The sequence below is a fragment of the Tyto alba genome, unplaced genomic scaffold (assembly GCF_018691265.1).
Source record: "Tyto alba isolate M040663 unplaced genomic scaffold, T.alba_DEE_v4.0 Super-Scaffold_40, whole genome shotgun sequence".
Classification (NCBI taxonomy): Eukaryota; Metazoa; Chordata; class Aves; order Strigiformes; family Tytonidae; genus Tyto; species Tyto alba.
Genome location: NW_024881316.1, coordinates 1,385,416 through 1,398,005, shown reverse-complemented (window position 1 = coordinate 1,398,005; position 12,590 = coordinate 1,385,416).

Here is a 12,590-nt window from a genome sequence, read left to right as displayed (position 1 = left end):
CTTTTTTAAAGAAATGAGGATGAACGCTGAGACCTTCGACAGTCCATTCCTGCTTTCATTTCCATCTGTGTCAATCCAAAATAACTAGAGGGAAGGGTTGGTGAAGTTCTTCCAGCCGACACCGCTGTGATGGAGAACCGAGTTAGTCTTTTATACGTTGTTCCTCAGCCTGCCGAGCTACGGTGAAATTTCTCTGAGATGCACATGACATCCACATTAGTAGCAGAAGATGTCATTGTGATCGGGGCTATTATGGCGAATTGATTGCTATTATATCACTTTAAAATAAACTATTCCCCTACTAAATCAAATTAAAGGTACTTTATCAGTGTAGGTGTGAGGCACCTTTTCTTCTCATAATTTACTTGCTCTTAAGTGACTAGATTTTTGTTTGTCTTATTGGGTTGATAAAGTAACATGCTCAATTGTCAACACGCATTAAAAAATAATATCTAGCCGTTGAGGGAAATGTGTGGGAAATGCCAAGGACACTGCACTGGGGCACAAACGTGTGCTTTGCCTAGGCTAGTAAGCTGCAGCATTTTACCATTTCCACGGCTCTTTTTTTCTTTTTTTTTTTTTTAACCTAGGTTTTATTTTCGACTGGCTGAGTGCTTTTCCTGCTCTCTCAAACTCCTCCGCATTGCATCCAGTTTGCTCTTCCAGAACTTATCGACTAGTACAGCAGGTCACCACCCCTGCTGAAATCAGCCAACAAGCCGACCATAACCCCAGCAGATGTTTGCGGTTTATAGGCCAAATGAGAGCCCTGCAGACCAGCGAAATACCAGCACCACAGATGTGGAACCTGGCCACTTGACGCGAGCAACACAAAGCCCCATCTTGCCCAGCCGGGCTGGGACTTCCAGAGGAGCAGAAGGTCTGAGAGACTAATTAGCCTGCAGAGCCAACACGCTGGCCTATGCTCCATCATTTTGATGGGCGCAAAGGCCTTTAATGAAACGCTGCGTGAGTGAAGTCAGATGAGCCCCCTCTGTAACTTCACCTCTGAGTCTGGCAATCACCTGAGTTCATAATGTCCCCGAAACGTGCCAGCCGGCTACGCCAGGCTCTGCCACTCACCCCAGCTGGGCTGGGGGAGGCCAACCGGCCTCATTACCACAGCCCGAACCTCTCCCGCACTCTGAATGCAAAACAGGGAGCTATAAATGTGACATCCTGGAGAAAAACCTTTTTCTTTTTTCTTTTTTCTTTTTTTTTTTTTTTTTTTTAAATTACAGATGCTGCTGCTAAATAATGAGGAAAAGAAAGATCAGCAGCTCTCAGCAAGACAACGGATGGCAGAGCCAATCCTCAGCCAGGCTCTTTTGTTCAAAGCACATATTATTTCTCTGCTGAAAAAGCCACACTCTGTGCTTTCTGACCCTGGCAAGACGGACACAGATATTCTTTGTGGCTAACGTTAGCTCCACACCTTCCAGGATGCCTTGTGGTATGGACTGCCCCTGGAGCACCGGGAAGGTGTGGTTTCAAAAAAAACAAAAAAACAAAAACAAAAAAACCCCCAACAACCTAGGGAAAACCAAACCAGACCAAACCAAAACCAAAACCAGCGTTTTGAACACAGCACCAGGGAGAGAGGCCTCAAACCCGTGCCCGTGTCGTTCCTGACACAACGTGCGTTTTCCCATGTGACATTCCTGACGCTGAATAATTTAAGCCGAAATGGAGCCTTCCAGCGTGACGGCGTTGGGACTGAGGGGGAAGGGCAGCGGCAGGGATGCTTTTTTTAGGAATTACTGCAGAGCTCGCTCCCCTCAGGGAGCGATGAGCCCCGGCCCCGGGCCGGGTTGGGGCCCGGCCTGCCCGCCCGCGGCCCCTCACCGCCCGCCCCGCCCCGCCCGGCGGCCCCCGCCCCCGCCCGCCGCGCTGCGGCGCCACCTGGCGGCCACCTGGCGGCAGCGCCGCCGGCTGCGGGCGGGAGGCCTGCCCCGCGGCGGGCCGGGGGGAGCGCGGCGGCCAGCCCCGCCGCCGCCCTCGCCCTCACTCAGCCGAAGGAAAGCCGCCGCCGCCGCCGCCGCCGCCGCCGCCTTTCCCCGCTCGCCGTCCGGGGCGGGACATGCGGTCTGGCAACCACAAGGTGTCAGCCGTGGGCCGGGCAGGTGGGGCGCCGCTGACCGCCGCTGATGCGCGGCTCCGCGGGGTGCGCAGCCGGGCCCCTCACGGGCCGCGCTGGACGAGGGCTTCCCGTGGCGGGGCGCGGAGGCCGCCGGCCGCCCCGGGGGGACAGGCTCCGGGCGCCCCTCGGTGTCGCCGAAACCCGCGGGGCGGGCGGGCCGCGGCCTTGCCGCGCCCCCTCGGGGCCCGGGGCGGGGAGAAAATGGCCGCCCTGGAGCCGCGGCGGGGCGGGAGCCGGAATCCACCGGCCCCCGGGCCGCCTCGCCCCGTGGAGCCAGAGAGCCGCGCCTGTCTCGGCCCCCTGTCCCCTGGGGCTTGTAAGCCCACGCAGACCTTGCCGTGGGTGATGTCCTGGGGCCTGTGGATGCTACAAGCTCTGGACGCGGGGTAGACCCGTCAAAGTTGCCAAAGAACCTGCTCGCATCAAAGGCATTGAGGCTCCCTCCTTGTGCTGAGGTGTTTAATACAGGTTCCAAGGGAGCTAAGCCCTTCGGTAGGAATTGGGGACCTAAGCGTTGGCTGAATGTGTACGGCTTAGGGGCAGAAATGCCACCACAAATCTCTTGAGACCAGTGCTGCCGTGTTCTGAAAAACCCACCACGGGATCGCTGCGTTCGGTGACCCTGCTCAGCGTAGCTACACCAACTTTTGTGGGGCTACGGGGTTTTACACGGGCTGTGAGCAGGTGAATCTCTTGCGGGTCTGCTCTACGACACACTTCGTCTCCAAATGAATGAGCTCACCAAGGTCCCTGCCAAGCGATACCTCTCGCTCCTGCGGGCAGTCGTGCAGTCTTCTGTTCTCCAGGCAGTGATTCCTCACTGGAAAGCCAGCACACGGGACCTGACAGCTCCAACAAACCTGGAATCCTTTTGCTGGTGGACTTTGCTAACATGATCCAACAGTTCTTTGTAAAAATTGAGTGGCTCTGTTGTAGACCAGCATGCATCATATTTAAAATAAGTCCTCTTTTATTGGTAGGAGACAGGAAACAACAGAGTGATTAACTTATTCCTGAAGTATGTGCTTAACTCATGGAAATAAATCAAGAAGCTTTTTTTTTTTTTTTTTTTTTCTTCTGCCCTGTGTGTAGTTATTTATGATGTCTAGCGAGGAGCCAGGTCCCAAAGCAGTGTTCCTCATTCCCTAGGTAAAGAGCAGGAAACTGATTTCTCAACTGTTCTTCATTATGAACTCTGGAGTTCATTGTAGATTGACATTTACCTCTACTGTGAGTAGACCTGTGGCTGCCCCTTTGCAGGACTGTGAATGGCCAAATGATTCCTCAGAAAATGCTTTGTCTGCACCTAGAAATGCAGATGCTGGAAAGGAAAGCAGAGCACATTTTAAAGGAAAAGATTCCAATCAGAATTTATCTGATCCAAAGAATCCTTTGCATGTGGTGATTTCTTGGATTAGCTCTGTTAATCCCACATAATGTCAAGATGATCTATGATCTCTCCACTGTTCTCCTTTTGTGTTGTGCTTGTAGAGCAGAGGGTGAAGGCTGCTTCCCCCGTGTATGGTCGGTTACAGCTTGAGAGCTGAGATGGTGCTTTTGGCAGAGGGGGCCCCGTTGCAGTTAACGGTAAGGTTTCCAGGAGTTTCAACTGACTCTGGATCACACTTCTATGTAACTGCTTTTGTACTCTATTCTCTAAAGCATTTATGCACAAAGAATGCCTCACTGAAGAAGTTTCCTTTTCTCAAATAAAAAGGCATATGCAGATTTCCTACAGATTTTATTCCACATCAAAAAAACAAACCCAAAGAAAATGTATAAATAAGCCTTCTTGTATCATGGCCCAAGTCAGGTGGGGTGTGCAAGACACCACAGCCTTAGAGAGAGAAATGAATAGAAGAAATTTCACTTTAGGAACAGTATTAACCTAAAATGGATGTAGAAAGCAACTTGAAAGATAAAAATAAACTCAGAACAAGTATTTCTTCATGCCCAAACAGTTATTATTTCAAATGTGAACAGGGAAAAACAGTTATTTCCACAGCTCTAGTAAAATCACAAAGGGAGTATAGATCTTTAAGCGGTAGTTCCTACATACTTCTTTGGGGCTTTCTCTTTAAAAACTGCCATAAAGTTTCTGTATCTTTAACTGTACTGCTGCTTTAAATATCTGCAACATGAAATTGACTTTATTACAACTAATTAATTTCACTGTTAATTCACTTAATTAAAATTAATTAATACCAACAACCATTATCTTTGAGAGAAAAAAAAAAAAAAAAACAGTTAATTCATGAAATGGGATTCCCAATAGGCCAAATGGAACACTTTTCAGCACCCTTTTTTCTCCAGGAATCCTTTCCAAAAAAGTGTGAGAAGGATTTGGGGTGAAGACCAGTGATGTGAAACGTTTCGCTTTTCCAGATCTCACCCTGATCTCCTGTCCTGCCCGTGTCCTTGACAGTCCTGTTAGCTTTGTGGCTTTCCCCACCTTTTTCTGACTAAGGGGAGAAATGCATCCAGTCTCGCTCTGGGGGCAACACTGGGGAAAATAATGCTATGACCCACAGGCCACGTACATAAAGGTGCGTGCATCTTTATGGACGTTTCTAGAGCAGGCTCCATCCCATATAGAAGAAACCCTTTCTCAGCAGCTGTGAATAGCTTCAGAGTGCTGGAACAGAGCAGAGCTAATGAATTGCCTGTTAATGCCCCATCCATGCTTATGACAGTTAGTAAAGGCACTGGTGACAAGGTAATTTTTAATAGGATGAACGGTGTGTCAGAATACTAATAGGGCACTAAAAGGAGTGGTTTCCAAGGGAGTCACCTCATTCCTCAAGTGAGAAAGGGGACTTTTCCCTCCGGCCCTTTCCTCAGAGCTCCCAAGGACTGTCACTTATAATGATCCAAATCCCACTGCCTCTTCTGAACTACTGCTTAATTGGGAAAGTACTTGAGAGCAAAAAAGAGTCGATCCTGCAAGTCACCTGAACTTCCCAAATCTCACTGCGCTTAACTTAAGCCTTGCTGAGTTCGGTTAGACTTGGAGGATTCATCTGGCCAATGGTTAATTTATGTTGCCTAAATAACCCCTACCAGTGACTGAGCCCCTTAGGGTCACAGACTGTCTAAAGAGTTGGAAAACAATCCCAGCACCAAAGAGCTCGTTGGCATGGCGTTAAGATGAATGGCATCCCCTGCCTAGAGACTGGCAAGGGAATACTAGAAAATAGTAAGTGCATGCAGTCGTTGAGCTAGACTTGCCTACCTGAGCATAACTGTGGGAGAAATAAACGGGTAACAAGGATGGACAACAAAAACGGTTGGAAGTGTAAGCAAGCTTCCATACAAAGAGAGAGGTAGAAAGATGTGACTATCTGTCGCAAGGAAAGAAACACAGAATAATGGCACTGGAGGGGTAGGTGAAACATTGCTATTTACCCTTCACAATACAGAAAGACATTTAAAAATCGGTACGAGGATTTTTTAGCATTGCATATTAACCTGAGGATACCATTACCACAGGACTTCAGAGGCAGAGGAATTTTTAAAAGGATGACATGTTTACAGAGGGACGAACATTCAGAGTTATATTTCCTGGAACACAAGCCAGCTGTTAGCTGATAGTGACTGGCAAAACATCTGGATATATCTGTGGTCTTTGCATCTGCTTCTGATGCTCCCATTGAGTGCTAGTCAGAGAGACGTTACAGTCTGAAGTGGACTTGGAGCTCCTAGGCAATTCTGCCAGGGGTAAGGCAACCACTTGCATGAATAAAAAACAGATCAGTTCAATCCTTTGACTACACAGTAGTAAACCCTGAAGATACTAAATTTTTGGAATTTTGTGAGCCTTTTGCACTTATTTTTAACCCATCAGTGCAGTAAATGCAGGACACAAGAAAAAATGTTACGGGCGCAATTATTCCCTTGTGTGATAGAAAAACCATCATATCTTACCTACTGGCAGTAAATGTATCAAGGAGTACTCCATAGAAAAATGCTGTCTGCTATAAATCACTGGTTTAATAATGAAATAGAAACACACTGAATCCTCAGTTTGGAAAAGTTAGTAAGTTTAACTGAAAATGTGCCTGAAATACATTGAAAAAAATGTGTCCTGGTCATATTTCTTTCAAAGAAAGCTTACAATCTTCACTTTTGCAAGGAACCACACTAAAATCAATGGAACTATTCACTATTAAAGCTTCTTAATGTGAGAGCACGTTTACATTACAGGAACCAGCTGCAAGAGCCCTCTCTTACCAACCAAAGATTTATCTACCTATCAAAGATTTATTGCTCTGAAGCTAAGGTTGAAACGTGCATATCTGTATATTCCTGTAATTACAGTATGTGTCCTTTCAATTGCTTCATATATCTAGGTGCTCTGAGTGTCCTGATAGCTGTATGTCAAGAGAGGTGTTGTGAACTGATCCTGTAAGAGCCTTTGTGCTTAAATATAGTGTTTTCCAGGCACATGCCATCACTGATATTCCTGGTTTTAATATTAGTATCATCTTGGTCACAGGTAGGGTTGTTAAATGGTAGCCAGTCAGCCTCTTACAAATGGTAACTGGTTTTTATTATGATTTTACATTTCCCTCTAACTTCTGCCAGCAACCCCAGCTGCTTGTTCCTAACTCCTCCCGGAAGCATTTAGCCCTGACTTGGACTAGCTCTGCAAAAATCGCTGTTGCTGTTTGGTTCATCCTGGGGGAGGGAGGAAGGGATTTGATGGAGGAGGGGAGACAGAAATGAGCAGTGAAGCGGGAGAGGCAGCACCCTTGTGTCAAGCAGCTTCTGACACAACAGAAACTTTCTCCGCCTGTGGCAGATTTGCTCTTAGAGGATTCTTTACCTGTTCTCCATGCTTCAGTTATGTTGAATGCAAAATCAACCGTTTGTCTGGCAATCCTCTAGCAGTGGGGCCAGAAACCTCCCTCTTTTAAGGGGAGAGGAGGAACAACACAAAAACCATCATTTTTTTTTTAATGCTTTCCCCAAATCAATGATAAGTTACATTTACAGAGCAAAATTAGCAGCTGTCACCACAAGTCTGACTCACTCCTGATTGATAGATACCAGAAAATCTATTTATATCAATATAGATCAATTGTCATCTGCTTATATACAAGAGTTATATGGATATACAGGTAATATGCAGTACATGCACAGCACATATGAAAATATACCCAGTCTCAGACCTCAGTGATGCTCAGGGGCCCAAGGACCAAAAACACAGTATTTCCTTCTGCTCTGCCTTTCATTAACAGGCTCTGGGACTGCATACATGGTTACCAGTCCAGTGACAAGGTGGTAGTTTGCCAACTACCTGGTTTCAAAAAAAAACCAGGCTTGATATGCCCCGAGGCTGTGGTGTGTGTACAGATTTCTCTGTGCCTGCACTGCAGCCATTTTGTCCTGGAAAGCTGGAATAAAATTTCATGTTCTGATGACGGGGAGACCAGAAATCAGCAGTTGTGGCTGCTCAGCCCTTGCTCAGCTCAGGACTGTGCCTACCTACCCCAGGTTTGTAATGGCATCCCCTCTAGCTGTGACACTGTGAGTCTCCTGCAGTGGTCCTTGAAGACTGGTAGAGGGGCCCTATGCAATATGTGAGTAGAGAAGAGACCCCAAAAGAGGGAAAGGTACTCGGCATATTCATGGAGCAGCTGCCTAAGTCCATCACTTGGCTGTGTTGGCAGCAGAGGTCTTTCACCTCTCAGGCACTTCAGCAGCAGGGAAGTGTGCCATTTCTCTTCAGAATCAGCCCTCGGGCCTCTCTTGAAATTAGGCACATTATAAGACAATTAGATACATAATAAGAAAGTAATCACAGAATCGTAGAGTCATAGAACAGTTTGGGTTGGAAGGGACCTTTAAAGGTCATCTAGTCCAAGCCCCCTGCAATGAGCAGGGACATCTTTAGCTAGATCAGGTTGCTCAGAGCCCCATCCAATCTGACCTTGAATTTTTTCCAGGGATGGGGCATCTACCATCTCTTAGGGTAACTTGCTCCAGTGTTTCACCACCCTCATTGTAAAAAATTTATTCCTTATATTTAATCTAAATCTACCCTCTTTAGCTTAAAATCATTACCCCTTGTCCTGTCACTACAGGCCCTGCTAAAAAGTTTGTCCCCATCTTTCTTATAAGCCCCGTTTAAATACTGAAAGGCTACAGTAATGTCTCCCCAGAGCCTTCTCTCCTCCAGGCTGAACAACCCCAACTCTCTTAGCCTTTCCTTATAGGAGAGGTGTTCTATCCCTCTTACCATTTTCATGGACCTCCTCCAGACTCACTCCAACAGGTCCACGTCTTTCCTGTACCGAGGTCCCCAGGGCTGGACACAGGACTCCAGGTGGGGTCTCACAAGAGCAGAGTCGAGGGGGAAAATCCCCCTCCCTTGGACCTGATGGCCACACTTCTCTCGATGTATCCCCGGATACGGTTGCCTTTCTGGGCTATGAGCACACATTACAGTGTCATATCTAGCTTTTCACCCACCAGTACCCCCAGGTTCTTCTTGTCAGGGCTGCTCTCGATCCCTTCGTCCCCCAGCCTGCATTGATAGCAGGGGTTGCCCCAACTCAGGTTCAGGTCCTTGTGAAGTAATGAGGAAAGCCCTTTTATTTGAAACCTTGAAGTTGAGCAGCCGTGAAACGCAGTAAAAGTCTGGGCCCAAAATTAACGATTTTAAATGACAAATAATAATCCAGCGTCTTGGTTTTATCTGAATGAGACTCTCAGGTAAGAGAGTCATGGGTGATGGTGAGTAAAGCGCTGGTCGGGTTTTGCTGTCACTGGGAGCCACTGGGATAGTGTTGTGGAGTTTCAAGACCATACAGTTGGTGTGCATTGCCAGTGGAGTATAATCTAAAGCACGTTTTGCCTCTACGTGTTGCAACCAGTGTTGCAAATAATACACCATGGGCCTTTCTCAAAAATGCCAGTTGGACATCTAGAGCAAATGCAGAGCTTTTGGGGGGCTAAGGGTGCCCCGAGAGGCCTTTGCGGCCCACTCCCTGCCCTGGAGAGGGCTGCCCCAGACATGGTGCGGCTCTGTCCCCTTGGCTGGGGCTGCTGTGGCCAGAGCTGTGGTGGGGGAAGCCTTGGTGCACCCTTTGCTGCTTGGCTGGGGGGGCTGCACCGCGGCTCACGCTCTTGCCCTCGCAGGGCACAGGGCTGCCCCGTGAGGGAAGGCGAGCCAGGAGCTGAGGGCTGTTTGTCTGGGTCTCCGGCCCTGCCGGGAGCCCGGCGGTTTAGCACACACAACCGCTCTGTCTCCTGTCAGGCGAGGCTGAGTGTCCTTTCCGTGGAAACTTGGCGGGCAGCAGGAGGGCAGGTCCAGGGAAGCTGTCCAGAGCAGCGCTGCCAGAGCTTGGGGAACACCAGACAGGATTTTCTGTGAACCAGGAATGCAGAAAGCGCTTGTCCTGGGCAAGTCATCGTGGCCTCTCACCCTGAGGTGGAGGGGATTAAACCCTGGGCAGAAATAACCGTCTGATTTACACACACAAGCCCCTTCCAATAGGGAGCATGGCCACCCGAACAGGCCTCTCCATCTCAGGGGGCCCAGCCTGCCTGCACACCACAGTGAGGTCAGGAAAGGCCCTCTTGGGGTTAATGCATCTATCCCAGCCTTACTTCAGGAAAGTTTTCATTAGGACTGGAGCACTGGTGACAGCTACGACTAAGGCTGCCAAAGTGTTTCCATTATGTTATATCTCCGTGTTTTCACTTGCTTGTCACTATCCAAAAGTTTCACCTAGAAGGCTTGACATTTTCCAGGCCTCCTCTCTAACTGGAGGTGAAGCGTTTTGTGGAAAGTTGGGGGGGGGGGGGGGGGGAAAGAAAAAAAGAAGAGAGAAGAAAAATGGTTTTGCTCTGCATGAAATGGCAGCATCCAGGCAGAGGTGATAATTTAAGAAAACAAAATTTACTAAAAGCAAACAGTGTTATTGCAACCTCAGAAATGACGGACACTTTGAATTTTGGATGAATCTCCAAATAATTATTTTATGTTAAGAGATCCAGCTAATTTTTACTCGGCCTTTTTGCTGCATCCTTTCCTTCAGCTCAGGGTGTCTTCAGGCAGTGCTGCCTGCCTTGTGCCGCTCAGCCTCCAGCTCCCTCCTCCCGCTCCCTCTGCTCTCTGTCCATGGCTCCAGGCTTGACACCGGCTCTGCCACCTGAAACTCCTCACAAACCCACTGGGCTGGGGCCTGGATGGTTCCTGTGACCAGCTGGGCTCTTCCCCCAGCTCACCTTTGCTGCCAGCCTCGTGAATGTTTTCGTCACCTGAGCAGAGGTCTGGTGAAATTTGGAAACCTCTGTGCTGGACTCTGTGTTGGGGTGGGTCTGGAAGTTGCAATATTCTCCCGTGTGGAGCTTCAATACAAGTATCGCTTCTGAACGGTAGGCTGCAGGCTGTAAACTGTTAAACCACGTGGCCACGTAGCATGAAACTCTAAGTAATAAATTTACAATGTAAAAATAAATTAGCATTAATAGAGTTTTTATTAGCACCAAATGTAGGTGCTGTGATTTCTCTGGTAAGCGTGCAAAGCAGAAAAATCTGAAGCTAAATAAGCTGTAGCAATTAATCATGCTTTTTAATTCAGTTTACTTCTTAAACTGGAGAGTCTCTTCCCCAGATTGCTTATTTGAAATTGTTTCTGAGCTAAATAAGTGTTGCAGTTCTAGGTCTCTGCAGCTGGTGTATGGAGCTATACCGTTGGCTTAAAATGCACTAGTTCACATTTGAAAACCCACGCTTCACAGTTCTCTGCAAAAGAAACAACCAGTCATCTCATTAACATTTCCAGTAACCACTAAAGGAAACGCAGAGTAATCCATTTGCTCTAATGGAGGTAGTTTTTTTCTTCTTATGTAACACGCTGGCTTGGAGGTTTGCATCCTCTTTTGGGTAGTTTTTCACTGGAGAAGATAGAAGATCACTGTTGCTCATGACTATTGGTGATGCTTCTTGAACACAAGCAGTAATAGGACATGGTTTTGGCTGTGAAGGACCCATTCTCAGTCCCTGCTGATGATGTATGGTGGAGCCAACAAAAATACCCAAGTCAATAAAATCAAGACCAAGTCGAAATACTTCAAACTGGATAATTAAAACACAGGAGACAGACAGCTTCATGTGTGGAAATGGAAAATCAAGATATGGAAATTTAGGAAAGAAAAAGACTAGAGAAAAGCTATCCAGTTCCTCCCTCGAGCCCACTGTCGCTTTGCTGTTTTCTGATGAGGGCCTTCTCCCGACTCAGCCAGGCTTAGCTGGCTAAGATCTCAGGAGGACATCTGTAAACCATCCGTTTCGTAATGGTACTCAAAACTGTAAGATCTGACTTTATGTTCCTGGTTGCTGCACAAGATGCCAGCACCCCTTCATCTGTGGGTGTGTAAAGGCAGAGATCACACGAAGCTTGCTGATAGGAAGCATCACAGACAAGAGCTCATTTTAAATTTTGTGCCCTGCCCCCAAGGTGGATGAGCTCTGTATGCTGAAGGATGTGCTTTATTTCAATCAGGATTCACAGCTCTAAACCTCCTGGAACTAAAGGCCAAAGCCCATTTGTTCAAAAGCTCAGAGGAGCTCAGTCGTTCCAAAAGACAACCTGGTGACATGGTGGCAGGTGTTTTATTTGGCAGGTTGGTGGCTAGATGACTTGCTGAGGTGTGGAACAAGCCATAATAAATTTTCGGCCCCAGTGAGGGACTTAAAATCTGCATCTCCCAAGAGAAAGCTTAAAAAAAGCCCTGCCAGATGAGATCCTTCAGGTGATAAGCCCAAAGGGTGCTTATTCTGTGCATCCTGCAAGTACAAGGTGCAGATTCTTATCCTAGTGAGGGCTTAGGAACTGCTGCCCATGCTCAAAACCAAGCTGTTAGGGTCTCCAGGGAACTTTCCTAGAGAAAGCTGAGGTCCTTTTGTCACCTTTTGGTGGAGGTAGCATTAAAAAAAAAAGCTCTGAGGATCATAGTTTGGGACCTTTGTTCCTAAAGTGAAGTAGATGTTCATGGCAATGGACACATCAGTCATAACGACAGCAAGGCTGGCTCCCTCACAGAGAAAGGGTGTTGTGTCATCGTGGGCACTCCATGGGTAAAACTTGAAGGATCGCAGCATCCCTGAGACTCTTCCCACTGACTGAATTGTGTCAGTTGGTCTAAGGGAGAAGGTCAAAAGGAGATAGACAGGGAGAGACTGTCCCGTCCTCAGGAAGCCAGGCTGGAAAGAATTTCACTGGCATGCGTCTGACTGAAGCTCTGTCAGTGCAACACATGGAGGCAGAGGCTTTGGAAAGCTGAACTCCTCACGGATCAGCTCCAGGGTGCTTGGGGGAGACTTCAAATACAAACCAGGCTCACCTCCTGTCTCTCAGGGATGCATAGTTTGCTGTACGTGGTGGTAAATGCTCAGGGGCTGGGCACAGATAAGCATTCATATATATGTGTATATGGG